Below are 12,855 nucleotides of genomic sequence, written 5' to 3' on the forward strand. Positions count from 1 at the left end.
TCACTAGGATAATATAAAATATAAAATATATCAATATAAAAATATCCGATGGAATAAATGAATGAAGGAACCGCTTTTCAGATTTTGCTGGAAGGTGTCATGGGAATTATGACTCACACTTTGGTAGTCAATTTGTACCATGGCCATTATTAAAATAGGATTTCCTGCATATAGAAATAACAGTTTTTGTTCTCAACATTCATCACAGGTAACTTCAACTCTATTTTCATTATTCAAACAGTTGAGAGTATTTGTGTCTCCTAAGCAGACTCTTCAGTATCCTTGTCACTGTGTATGTGTATGTGTGTGTGTGTATGTGTGTGCATGTGTGCACAATTATATACATTGTACAGATGGCAGTGTTACGGTGCGTGAATGAGGACCCAAAAGCGAATTAATGTAAACAGAGCTTCTTTAATAACCAAACAAAGGTAGGCTCAGATGGACCGGCAGATTCCGACAGGACAGGACAAGGTTGCAGCAAACATGACGATAGTCTGGTTCAGGCATGACTAACACAAACAAGAATCCGACAAGGACAGGAGCAGGAACAGAGAGAGATATAGAGACCTAATCAGAGGGAAAAAGGGAACAGGTGGGAAAAGGGGTGACGAGGTAGTTAGGAGGAGACAAGGCACAGCTGGGGAAAAGAGGGGGAGAAAAGGTAACCTAACAACGACCAGCAGAGGGAGACAGGGTGAAGGGAAAGGACAGAAAAAAGACACAACATGACAGTACATGACAGGCAGAGCACCAGTGTGGGACTATTACATGGATTTGGCACCAGGGAAATCAAGGTGTCTTATTTGTGATATAGATGTAAGCATGGGGTCAGCAACGGCTAAATAAAAAAATACCACTAACCTGTGGAATCACGATTAGAACACCCATCCAAAAGCCCATAAGGAAGCAATGATGAAAAAAGCAAACGCAAATTCTTCACAAGGAAAATGTGATACAGACAGTTCACAGACATCGCAGGCTACAATCATACAACTTTTTAATAAACAAGCAAAATGGCTGATGTTGGTTTTCAGCGGCTGATTACTCTTGCTGAACCCAGGATCAAAGATGAAAAAATATTTTGATCAGAAATGATAGAAATGCTACACATGAAAGAGTTGTGATGAAAGTGAAGAATCTTGTGGCACCAGTCAACACTCCACACATGGCATTCACAACTGACTGCTGGTCAGGCACTACAGAGTCCTTACTGGACATTTCATTGACAATATCTGGACAAGAAAGCAGGTTGTGCTGAATGTCAAGACTATGATTGGATCACACATTAGAGAGATGTTTTTGACTATGTTGGAATACTGGGAAATCCACACAGAACGTGTAGTTCAGGTCCTCAGGGACAGGGGGCAAACATGGTGAAAGGTATGAGGCTGGCAGAGCTTCCAGACTTCAGCTGCAGTGCACACACCCTACAGCTTGTAATCAATGATGGCCTATCCAGTCAGAGAGCTGTGCTAGACATTATTGCCATGTTGAAGAGCTGTGCAACTCATTTTGACTACTCTGTACTGGCCAAACAGAGGCTGAGGGCCATTCAGGAAGAGCTTGGCCTTCCCAAACACAGCATCATGTAAGCAGTTCAAACTCTCTGGATCTCAACACTACACATGTTGCAGAGGATGTTTGAACAGAGGCGTGCACTGAAAGTGTATGCAGGTGAATACGGACACATCAGCAGTTAGTCTGCTGCACAGTGGGACATTGTCTCTAACCTTATTGTCTCTAACCTTATAGTTTCACCTATGGAGGAGGTGACACTGGAGATGAGCCACTCCAACTCTACAGCAGCATGCATCATCCCCAGTGTGTCGGTGCTGAAGCTGATGCTGCAGCAGGAGGGTTCTTCTACTCAAGGCATCAAAACTTTACGGAGACCCTGTTGGACAGTCTGACAAGGAGGTTCTCCAAGGCTGAGGAGACAAAGTGCCTGGTGCTGGCAACCGTCCTGGATCTATATTACAAGAGCTATGGATTCACACCTGCCTGCTGCCATTCCTGAGCAGGCTCTGTACTGGTGGTGCCCCGATCCCGCAACTGAATCAACTTTAGAAGACGGTCCTGCACTTAATGGACTTTCTTGGGCGCCCTGAAGCCTTCTTCACAACAATTGAACCGCTCTCCTTGAAGTTCTTGATGATCCGATAAATGGTTGATTTAGGTGCAATCTTACTGGCAGCAATATCCTTGTCTGTGAAGCCCTTTTTGTGCAAAGCAATGATGACGGCACGTGTTTCCTTGCATGTAACCATGGTTGACAGAGGAAGAACAATGATTCCAAGCACCACCCTCCTTTTGAAGCTTCCAGTCTGTTATTCGAACTCAATCAGCATGACAGAGTGATCTCCAGCCTTGTCCTCGTCAACACTCACACCTGTGTTAACGAGAGAATCACTGACATGATGTCAGCTGGTCCTTTTGTGGCAGGGCTGAAATGCAATGGAAATGTTTTTGGGGGATTCAGTTCATTTGCATGGCAAAGAGGGACTTTGCAATCATCTGATCACTCTTCATAACATTCTGGAGTATATGCAAATTGCCATCATACAAACTGAGGCAGCAGACTTTGTGAAAATTAATATTTGTGTCATTCTCAAAATATTTTGTAACGGCCGTCATCGGTGGAAGAAGGTGAGGACCAAGGTGCAGCGTGGTAAGTGTTCATGATTATTAATATAATCAAAACGGAACACTAAACAAAAGAACGACTAGGAAGAACGAACAAACGAAACAGTCCTGTCTACTGATGACACACAAAACAGAAAATAAACACCCACGAAACACAGGTGGAAAAAGGCTACCTAAGTATGATTCTCAATCAGAGACAACTAACGACACCTGCCTCTGATTGAGAACCATACCAGGCCAAACTCAAAAAACCAACATAGAAAAACAAACATAGACTGCCCACCCCAACTCACGCCCTGACCATACTAAAACAAAGACAAAACAAAGGAACTAAAGTCAGAACGTGACACATTTGGCCAAGACTGTATATATATATCGGCCGATTAATCGGTATCGGTATCCGCGTTGAAAAATCATAATCGGTCGACTTCTAATGTAGTGTATAGTCTGTTACGGACAGAATGATCTAAGTTCTGTAGACTTGATCCTTTGCCAAAGTTTTTTTTTAAATCGAGCTGTTTAGGAGTGCAAGGGTGAATTTAGTTATTTAACATTCGCACTTCAGAGTAGACTTTCCCTAAAGGATATATGCAAATACATGCTATAACAAGCCAATAGGATCTCACAAGCATGTGCTGGGCTCTGGCCACCTCCTTGCTTGTTCTGCTCTCATTGGAAACAATTCCGATGATAAATCTTGGATTAGTTACCAGTATCTTTGATGGAGCTAGATTGTATTATTTGAACCTTTAAAAAAACATTGTTTGAGTGACTTGTGTATTGTGGTGAGGTGATTTTATGTTTTGACAGCAGATTTGGCAAATGTTCTAATAAGACACCATGTTGTCCATTGAGTACAGATGTTCACAGTTGTTATTCATTGAACAGAGATCGCACACACACTGACTCCTATTCCACACAGCCCATCATGTCTGGGGGGATTTTGTTAGGCTCTGGGCGGATCCTGCTGAAAGCCAGGAGGCTTGGTGTCTCCTAGTGATGGTACTCAGAGTCCACATACACTTTGATGTAGGCTGCACACGCCTTCCTTGATGCCGGAGATGGGCAGTGGGGCCTCTCTGGCTACTGCCCCAGGGGTGGCAGACAGGTCCTTATCACAGGCGGCTTGTAACACCTTGATTGAGGAGGATGGGCTCAATGTAATGGCTGGAACAGAATAAATGGAATGGTACACTCTTAGAAAAAAATGGTTCCAAAAGGGTTCTTCAGCTGTCCCCATAGGAGAAACCTTTTTGGTTCCAGGTAGAAACCTTTTTGGTTTCAGGTAGAACCCTTTTGGTTCCATGTAGAACCCTCTGTGGAAAGGGCTCTACCTGGAACCAAAAGGGTTTTTACCTGGAACTAAAACTAGTTCTTCAAAGGCTTCTACTATGGGGACAGCCGAAGAACCCTTTTAGGTTCTAGAATGCACCTTTTTTCTAAGAGTGTATCAAACACATAAACACGTTGTTTCCATGTGTTTGATAGCATTCCATTCTCTCCATTCTAGCCTTTATTATGAGCTGTCCTCCTCTAACCAGCCTCCTGTGGTCCTTATGTCCTTCTCTCTCCACTTATTCAATGGTATTTCCCCTCTGTGGATGAAATAAAGTCTATGAAATATGAATGAGAAATAGAACAATAAATAAAAGGGGAAAGTCACACAAAGTATCCATATCAGTTCAGTTTCACTATAAAGTTTCACCGTCATACAATTATTCAGAAGTCCAATTTTGGTCTGTTTGCTCATGAACTTTTTCTCACTTCCTCATTTATTTTGTTAAATCATCCCCCAGGACACCCTTCTTTATGTTTCTATTCCTTCATTTTTATTCCTTTAGTCCCATTCAAAATCGTAATTTCCTCTAACCCTAACCCCAAAACCAAAACTTAACCTCTTACCCTGGCTCCTAACCATAACCCTAAACCTAATTCTAAACTTAACACTAATTCTAACCTTAACCCTCCACACACACACACACACACACACACACACACACACACACACACACACACACACACACACACACACACACACACACACACACACACACACACACACACACACACACACACCTTCATATGAGACAGATTATACATTTTATAGTTTATGAAGTAAGAATGAGAAATGGAGGTTAGAGGTGGCTTCTGGTAAAGAAATGAACATGAAATTCTCTGGAATGTAAAAAGTGTCAGTGTTAGTACCCGTTTGATGTTTGGATCAGAATGTTCTTAGTTCTAGGAAATAAATATCTCTGGTCTCGGAAAGTTCCCGTATATGGTCAGCATCAGTATTTTATTCGGTCCAACTGTGAGAGAGAGCAAACAGCCTGACTTCCCCCCCCGACTCTCTCTCTCTCGCTTCTTCTTTTCTGCCCCTTGTTTTCTGCCAATTAGTCAACTGTGTGTCAGGTCAACCCAGTCTGTTTAGTTTTCACTTGTGTTGTAGCTGTTTGTGAGAGATCAATCTAGACAAATACCAATATATATTTTGAATAAAGTTTAGTGAAGTAAAATGCCAGGGAAGTGCTCTTTGGAGCAGGGTGGTAGAACCGGGACTCAGGTGATTACAGTCCTATGCTGCACTGGTGCTCACTGTGGCTGTCTTCCTCTGACAATTGTGAGTAAAAATGATTACTATGTAGTCTGGCTGTTTTTAATTGTCTTTTGCTAGTGTATCTCTTCAAAAATATAATACAAATGTGTGTTTTATTCTTATTCAGACAATGTTATTACCCTTATCTACTCATTTCTAATTTGATAGTGGTCTTTACCTTTTTTCCTTTCTACTCTAGTTTGTCTTTTTCAGTAAAGAAAACCTTTTGTGAGTTATGTTGATATATTGGATGACCTATAAATAATAATCTGTCAGTTATTTTGAGGACCACAATACCAACAGCTACCAGTGTTATTGCAACTTCATTGAATTGTTCAATTATGTTACATTTCCAGCCCCCAAAGGATGTAAGTTAGTTAATGGATTCGTCTTTGTTTTTCTCTCTAGATCTGAAGTAGATGTCAAGCTCCTCAAAATGACACTCAAGATAACCATGCCTGGAGAACAAAGTGGTTCTACATTCTCTCAGCTGAGACTCTTTCTTTGTTTCCTGATGTATTGTTGGGTTCTTGCTGATCCAGTATGTGGGTACTTCCTGAAAAACTGCACAATCCGGGGTAATCTCAGTGACCCCTCTAACATGAAAGTACTCTGTGAAAAGAGGAACCTAGAAGTTGTACCAAAAGACATTCCACGGAAAGTAAGCGTTTTAGATGTGGCCATGAATAACATTTCCAAAATTGGAAAGTTGGATTTTAAAGGCCTATCAAACCTCAAAATTCTAAACATGTCAAGAAACCAGATCTCTCAATTGGACAATGGGTCTCTCAGACACCTAGAGGCTCTTCAGGAGCTGGGTCTGGCTCATAACAGACTCACAACCTTGTCAGACCATTTGTTTCAGGGCCTAGCCAACCTCTCCCTGCTACATCTGGACAACAACCTCATTGCAACCATCAGCTCCTCATCATTTCAGCCTCTCTCCAGTTTGAAGACAGTGAATTTAACCAAGAACATCCTTTATAATATGAAGGAAGTTCAGCCCATCGTACAATTACCACACTTACAGGAGTTGTACATTGGGAGCAACAGATTCACCTCTTTCCAGTCACAGGAAATATCAAACACTTCTATAGAGCTGAGGCTGTTGGATTTATCCCGGAATCCATTGGGAATCTTCAGGATCACGGCAGATGTTCTTCCTTACCTTGAGGTGTTAGACATCGCCTACTGTGGCCAACTTGGACGCATGGAATGGGATGTGCTGAACAGGTATTTTCTGAGCAACGTCAAACGTCTCAACTTGAGTGGCATTGAGATGTCTTTCGAGAGGATGGGTATGGTACTGCAGACTGTCAACTCCTCATTAGTCCATCTGAGATTGAATGACCTTGTCAAAGGCTCAAGGCTCAAGGTCAAGGCTCTCACTGATATTGCCTGCCATATACCTAAACTCAGCGTGCTCCGACTCGAATATAACAACATAGGTAATCTCTCTGAGGAATTTCTCCAGTCATGTAAACACATGACAGAAGTGGACATATCAAATACTGGTCTTACTCAGCTGTCTGAATTTTCATTCAGATCAATAGAGCAAATAAGTGCTTTGAAACTGGGCCACAACAGGCTTTCTTCCGTACCAAAGGCCACAAGAAATCTACCTACACTGAAGATCCTGGATCTCAGCTTCAATATCATCAATAAACTAGGCTGCTCAGATTTCTCCAATCTTACAGGACTCACACAACTCTTTCTTTTCCATAATCAAATCCCCAACCTTCCAGGATGTGTTTTCCAGGATATGAAAGAATTAAGGATCCTTAAACTGGGATCAAACAAAATCCTGACCTTGAATGATGCCTTCATGAATGGTTTGCAAAAACTTGAGACTTTGAATTTGGCAGGCAATAAACTGAGCTCTATCAGAAAAGGAGAGTTTAAAAGCTTAACATCACTCAAGACTTTACTTTTATATGACAATCAGATTGCCAGTATGGAAGATGGAGCCTTTGAGGGATTGGTCAACCTTACAGAACTTAACCTGGGCTCAAATAAGATCACTCAAATAGACATAAGAAACACTGTGCTCATGGGGCTTCCAAGCTTAAGATCTCTTGATATATCCTGTAATTACATCACATATGTAAATGATGGTAAATTAGACCCTCCACCCTTCTCTCATCTGACATCTCTGGAGAACCTGCAGATCCATAGTCAGCGTCACAAGGGACTGTGTCATCTACCTATCAACTTCCTTGAAGGTCTGAAATCTTTATTGGCATTCAAGGCAGGGAATCTCAATATTAAGGACCTGCACCCAAACACATTTATTCACACACCACGGTTGTGGTTCCTTGATGTCAGTAAGAATGAGTTCACAGCCCTCACTCCAAAGCTGTTTCAACCAACCCCAAGGCTCAACAGAATGTACCTGTCCAAAGCCCAACTTCAGTCCTTAGATTTCCTCATAGGAGCAAACCTCAGTAGAGTCACTTTCTTGCAGGTGAGCAAGAACGACATAACAGTAGTCAATGAGACAGTGTTGCAATCTCTCCCTGCCTTGACATACCTGGACATGCAAGATAATCCTTTCACCTGTGGCTGCAGTGATGCTTGGTTTGTCCAGTGGATGGAGAGCGACAACCAAACACAAGTTGTTGGTGCAGGAGAATTTACCTGCAACTATCCTGCCGATCTAAAGGACACCAAGCTGTTGGATGTTGAGCTTCAGTTCTGTACAGTGGACTTAGGACTTTACTGCTACATCTCTACCACTTGTCTGGTCCTCCTCACCCTGGTAGCATCTTTTGCCTACCACTTCCTGAAATGGCAGGTCATTTACGGCTATTACCTCTTCCTGGCTTTCCTCTATGACACCAAGCAAAGGAATAAACGCTTGTCTCATGGCTGTCAGTACGATGCCTTCATTTCCTACAACGCCCACGATGAGCCCTGGGTCCTGAGGGAGCTTCTGCCAGAGCTGGAGGGAGAACAGGGCTGGAAGCTGTGTCTCCACCACCGGGACTTCCAGCCAGGCAAACCCATCATAGACAACATTATGGACGGCATCTACGGAAGCCGCAAGACCATCTGTGTCATCAGCCACCGCTACCTGGAGAGTGAGTGGTGCTCCCGGGAGATCCAGGTTGCCAGCTTCCGGCTCTTTGATGAGCAGAAGGACGTCCTGATTCTGGTGTTCCTGGAGGAGATCCCTACCCACCAGCTGTCACCCTACCACCGGATGAGGAAGCTAGTGAAGAGACGCTCATACCTGAGCTGGCCCAGAGCTGGGGAGCAAACCGGGGTCTTCTGGCAGCAACTACGGTTGGCTTTAGAGAGCAAGGATGGCTCTGCTGAGGAAAATCCCATCCTCTCTGGGGTGGAGGCTCTGTGATAGTGAAACCTTGATTTGAAACAACCATCACGCTCTGAACCTTTTCTGTATATTTACATGAGAATATTGAAGATGCACTCTCAAACTTTTGTCTAATTTCAGCCAGTAGTTTTGAAAGTGGTGCTCACGAGCCAGAAGTGGTCCTCGTTTTCTGTGTAACACGTCATCTATAGTGTTTTAAACTCATTTGTATGATATGACATGTTACGAATCTAATGAATCATAATAGTATGTTATGATTTTGCTGTGCCCTGCATCCTGGAGTGCATCTTAAGAAATCGTTAATAGTACTGACGCACCAATGCATCAATCTAAGTAATATAATAAAAAAATCCTGGTCTCAGAGCATTTCGTATTATTCTGTACATTTATCTGAAAGACCACATTAAGTATGACATGTTATGTTTTGTATGGTATATATTAAGGTATTAACCTCTAATGACTCCCCATCCCGCATGAGGGAGCGTAATCATCGCCTGACACTAATTAGCATAACGCAACGGACATAAATATTCCTAGAAAATATTCCTATTCATGATAATCACAAATGAAATATATTGAGATACAGCTTAGCCTTTTGTTAATCACCCTGTCATCTCAGATTTTCAAAATATGCTTTACAGCCAAAGCTAGGCAATTATTTTTGTAAGTTTATCGATAGCCTAGCATAGCATTTTGTCCAGCTAGCAGCAGGTAACTTGGTCACGGAAATCAGAAAAGCAATCAAATTAAATCGTTTACCTTTGATGAGCTTCAGATGTTTTCACTCAGGAGACTCCCAGTTAGATAGCAAATGTTCCTTTTTTCCAAAAATATTATTTTTGTAGGTGAAATAGCTCCGTTTGTTCTTCACATTTGGCTGAGAAATCGCCCGGAAATTGCAGTCACGAAAACGGCGAAAAATATTCCAAATTAGCTCCATAATATCGACAGAAACATGGCAAACGTTGTTTATAATCAATCCTCAAAGTGTTTTTCAAATATCTATCGTTTTTCAGTAGGACCAATTGGAGTAATGGCTACCTCTGTATTTTACGAGAGAATTTCTCTGGGAGCATCAGGTGACCACTTGTGCAATGTAGCCGCTTACGGGTATTCTTCAACATAAATGCGTAAAACTACGTCACAATGCTGTAGACACCTTCGGGAATATGGACAAAGAGTAATCTGGTTGATAGCCCATTCACTGCTCATTAGGGACAGATAGGAACGCAGCGCTTTCAAAACATGAGGCACTTCCGGATTGGATTTTTCTCAGGCTTTCTATCCTAAGCTGTCAATTATATGCATATTCTAGCATCTTGTCCTGACAAAATATCCCGTTTACTACGGGAACGTTTTTTTTCTCCAAAAATTAAAATACTGCCCCTAGTCACAATATGTACAATATGTTACAAATTTGCAAAACATAATATATGTTATGAAATCTAGCTAGGTGGCTAGGTGGATACCATTAGCTAAGCTAGGGGTTAAGGTTAAGTTTAGGAGTTAGTTTAAAGGGTTAAGGTAAGGGTTAGGGGAAGGGTTAGCTAACATTCTAAGTAGTTACAAAGTAGCTAAAAGGTAGTAAGCAGTTGAAAAGTTGCTAACTAGCTAACATTGTCCATAATGAGATTTCAACTTGCAACCTTTGGGTTGCTAGACATTTGTGTCATACTCCCACCCATCTGTCTTATGTAATCATGAGAAACCTAACATACCATATTAGATGGAGTGTCTCGGATTTAAGTACAGAATAATACGAAACGCTCTAAGACCAGTTTTACAACCTGTTATGTCGGCCTTGCGCATCTGCAGTGGAAGGTGACCAAGCTACCAAGTTTGTCATACCATGAGATATCCTGAAAATCTTCTCACGAAAACGTCCGTAGAGTCCGAACGGTTTGGCCTACAAACTATTATGACCCCTCTTTGGAAAGACACTCGGACTCATCTCATCTACCGGTTCCACTCTATGGAAAGGGCAGACTTTCCCTAACATGATGGTGTTCTCTGTTTTACTCTACGATCCCCACAAGTTTCATGGGACTCGTCTGAAGGTAACCCATAGAAACGAATGGAAGTACGGAGAACACTTTAACCCCAACAAAAATAAGGGGTTAAATATGTGTCCAAAAAAACAGAAACATTTCCTGAGCTTCCTTAGATCTTCTACATATATGACAGACACTTCAAAACCGTATTCCTAATGATTTTTGTTGGATTGTCTTTTTAGTCATTTATGAGTATGTTATTCAATGCGTTTCTATATGCTACAATAGTAAAGGGCAAATTCAATATTTTATCAAATCATTTTTTAACATATTTTTTTGAAACTTAAAGGGGTCATAAAATTCCAAATGTAATACCCAAAAGATCTATGTTATAACCATTTAAAACAATTCCTTATGTTAGCTTAGTTAAGAAATGCTTATATTTGTAATATGTGCTTAAATGTCTCATGGTAAATTGAATAAGTGATACTTTTGTTTCATTGTCATAGATTTTCTTGATGTTTATATTTGATCTCATTTATCTCATAAATTAATGCAAACTATAATCAAACTATTTCAGTTTATTGGCATATTTTAATTATAATATGTCATACAAAATGTTCAGCATAAAATATGATAATAAAATACACTATATATGCAAAGTATGTGGACACCGCTTCAAATGAGTGGATTCTGCTATTTCAGCCACACCCGTGACTGACAGGTGTATAAAATTGAGCACACAGCTATGCAATCTATGCAATCTCCACAGACAAAGACTGGCAGTGGAATGGCCTTACTGAATATATCAGTGACTTTCAATGTGGCATAGGATGCCACCTTTCCAACAAGGAAGTGTGACAAATTTCTGCCCTGCTAGAGCTGCCCCGGTCAACTGCAAGTGCTGTTATTGTGAAGATGAAATATATAGGAGCAACAAAGGCTCAGCGGCGAAATGATAGGCCTCTCAAGCTCACAAAACGGGACCGGTGAGTGCTGAAGCACGTAGCTTGTTAAAATGGTCTGTCCTCGGTTGCAACATTTACTACTGAGTTCCAAACTGCCTCTGGAAGCAACGTCAGCACAATAACTGTTCATCAGAAGCTTCATGAAATGGGTTTCCATGGGCGAGCAGCTGCACACAAGCCTGAGATCACCATGCGCAATGCCAAGCGTTGACTGGAGTGGTGTAAAGCTTGCCGCCATTGGACTCCGGCGCAGTGGAAACGCGTTCCCTGGAGTGATAAATTAAGCATCACCATCTGGCAGTCCGACAGATGATTCTGGGTTTGGCGGATGTCAGGAGAATGCTACCTGCCCGAATGAATGGTCCGGGGCTGCTTTTCATGCTTTTGGCTAAGCCCCTCAGTTCCAGTGAAGGGAAACCTTCATGCTACAGCATACAATGACATTCTAGACAATGCTGTACTACCAACTATGTGGTAAAAGTTTGGTCAAGGCCTTGTCCTGTTTCAGCATGACAATGCCCCTGTGCACAAAGTGAGGTCCATACAGAAATGGTTTGTTGATATTGGTGTGGAAGAACTTGACCGGCCTGCCCAGAGCCCTGACCTCAACCCCATCAAACTCCTTTGGGAGAAATTGGAACGCTGACTGCGAGCCAGGCCTAATCGCCCAACATCAGTGCCCGACCTCACTAATGCTCGTGGCTGAATGGAAGCAAGTCCCCGCAGCAATGTTCCAACATCTAGTGGAAAGTCTTCCCAGACGAATGGAGGCTGTTATAGCAGCAAACGGGGCACCAACTCCATATTAATGCCCATGATTTTGGAATGAGATGTTCTTGAAGCAGGTGTCCACATATTTTTGGTCATGTAGTGTAGAGGTCAATCGATTAATCTGCATATTTAGTTAAAATAATTTTATGTTAGTAGGCAATATTAACTAGTGAAATTGTTTCACTTCTCTTGCTTTCATTGCACGAAGAGTCAGGGTATATGCAACAATTTGGGCTGCCTGGCTCGATGCAAACTAATTTGCCAGAATTGTACATAATTATGACATACATTTGAAGGAACTGTTCCGTATTTCACTGAAAGAATAAAAGTTTTGTTTTTGAAATGATAGTTTCTGGATTTGACCATATTAATGACTGAAGGCTCGTATTTCTGTGTGTTTATTATATTATAATTAAGTCTACGATTTGATATTTGATAGAGCAGTCTGACTGAGCGGTGGTAGGCAGTAGCAGCCTCGTAAGCATTCATTCAAACTGCACTTTCCTGCGTTTGCCAGCAGCTCTTCGCAATGCTTGAAGCACAGCG

The 12,855-nt window shown here is 41.8% G+C and overlaps 2 pseudogenes; both read left to right on the plus strand.

Annotated features, from left to right (window-relative positions):
• The first annotated feature begins 1,016 nt into the window (after positions 1-1,016).
• LOC118941067 lies at positions 1,017-2,020 on the plus strand (annotated as a pseudogene).
• A 3,643-nt stretch (positions 2,021-5,663) lies between these two features.
• Positions 5,664-9,121, plus strand: LOC118941119 (annotated as a pseudogene).
• The last annotated feature ends 3,734 nt before the right edge of the window (positions 9,122-12,855 follow it).

The sequence above is a fragment of the Oncorhynchus mykiss genome, chromosome 18, assembly GCF_013265735.2.
Source record: "Oncorhynchus mykiss isolate Arlee chromosome 18, USDA_OmykA_1.1, whole genome shotgun sequence".
In the NCBI taxonomy this organism is placed as follows: domain Eukaryota; kingdom Metazoa; phylum Chordata; class Actinopteri; order Salmoniformes; family Salmonidae; genus Oncorhynchus; species Oncorhynchus mykiss.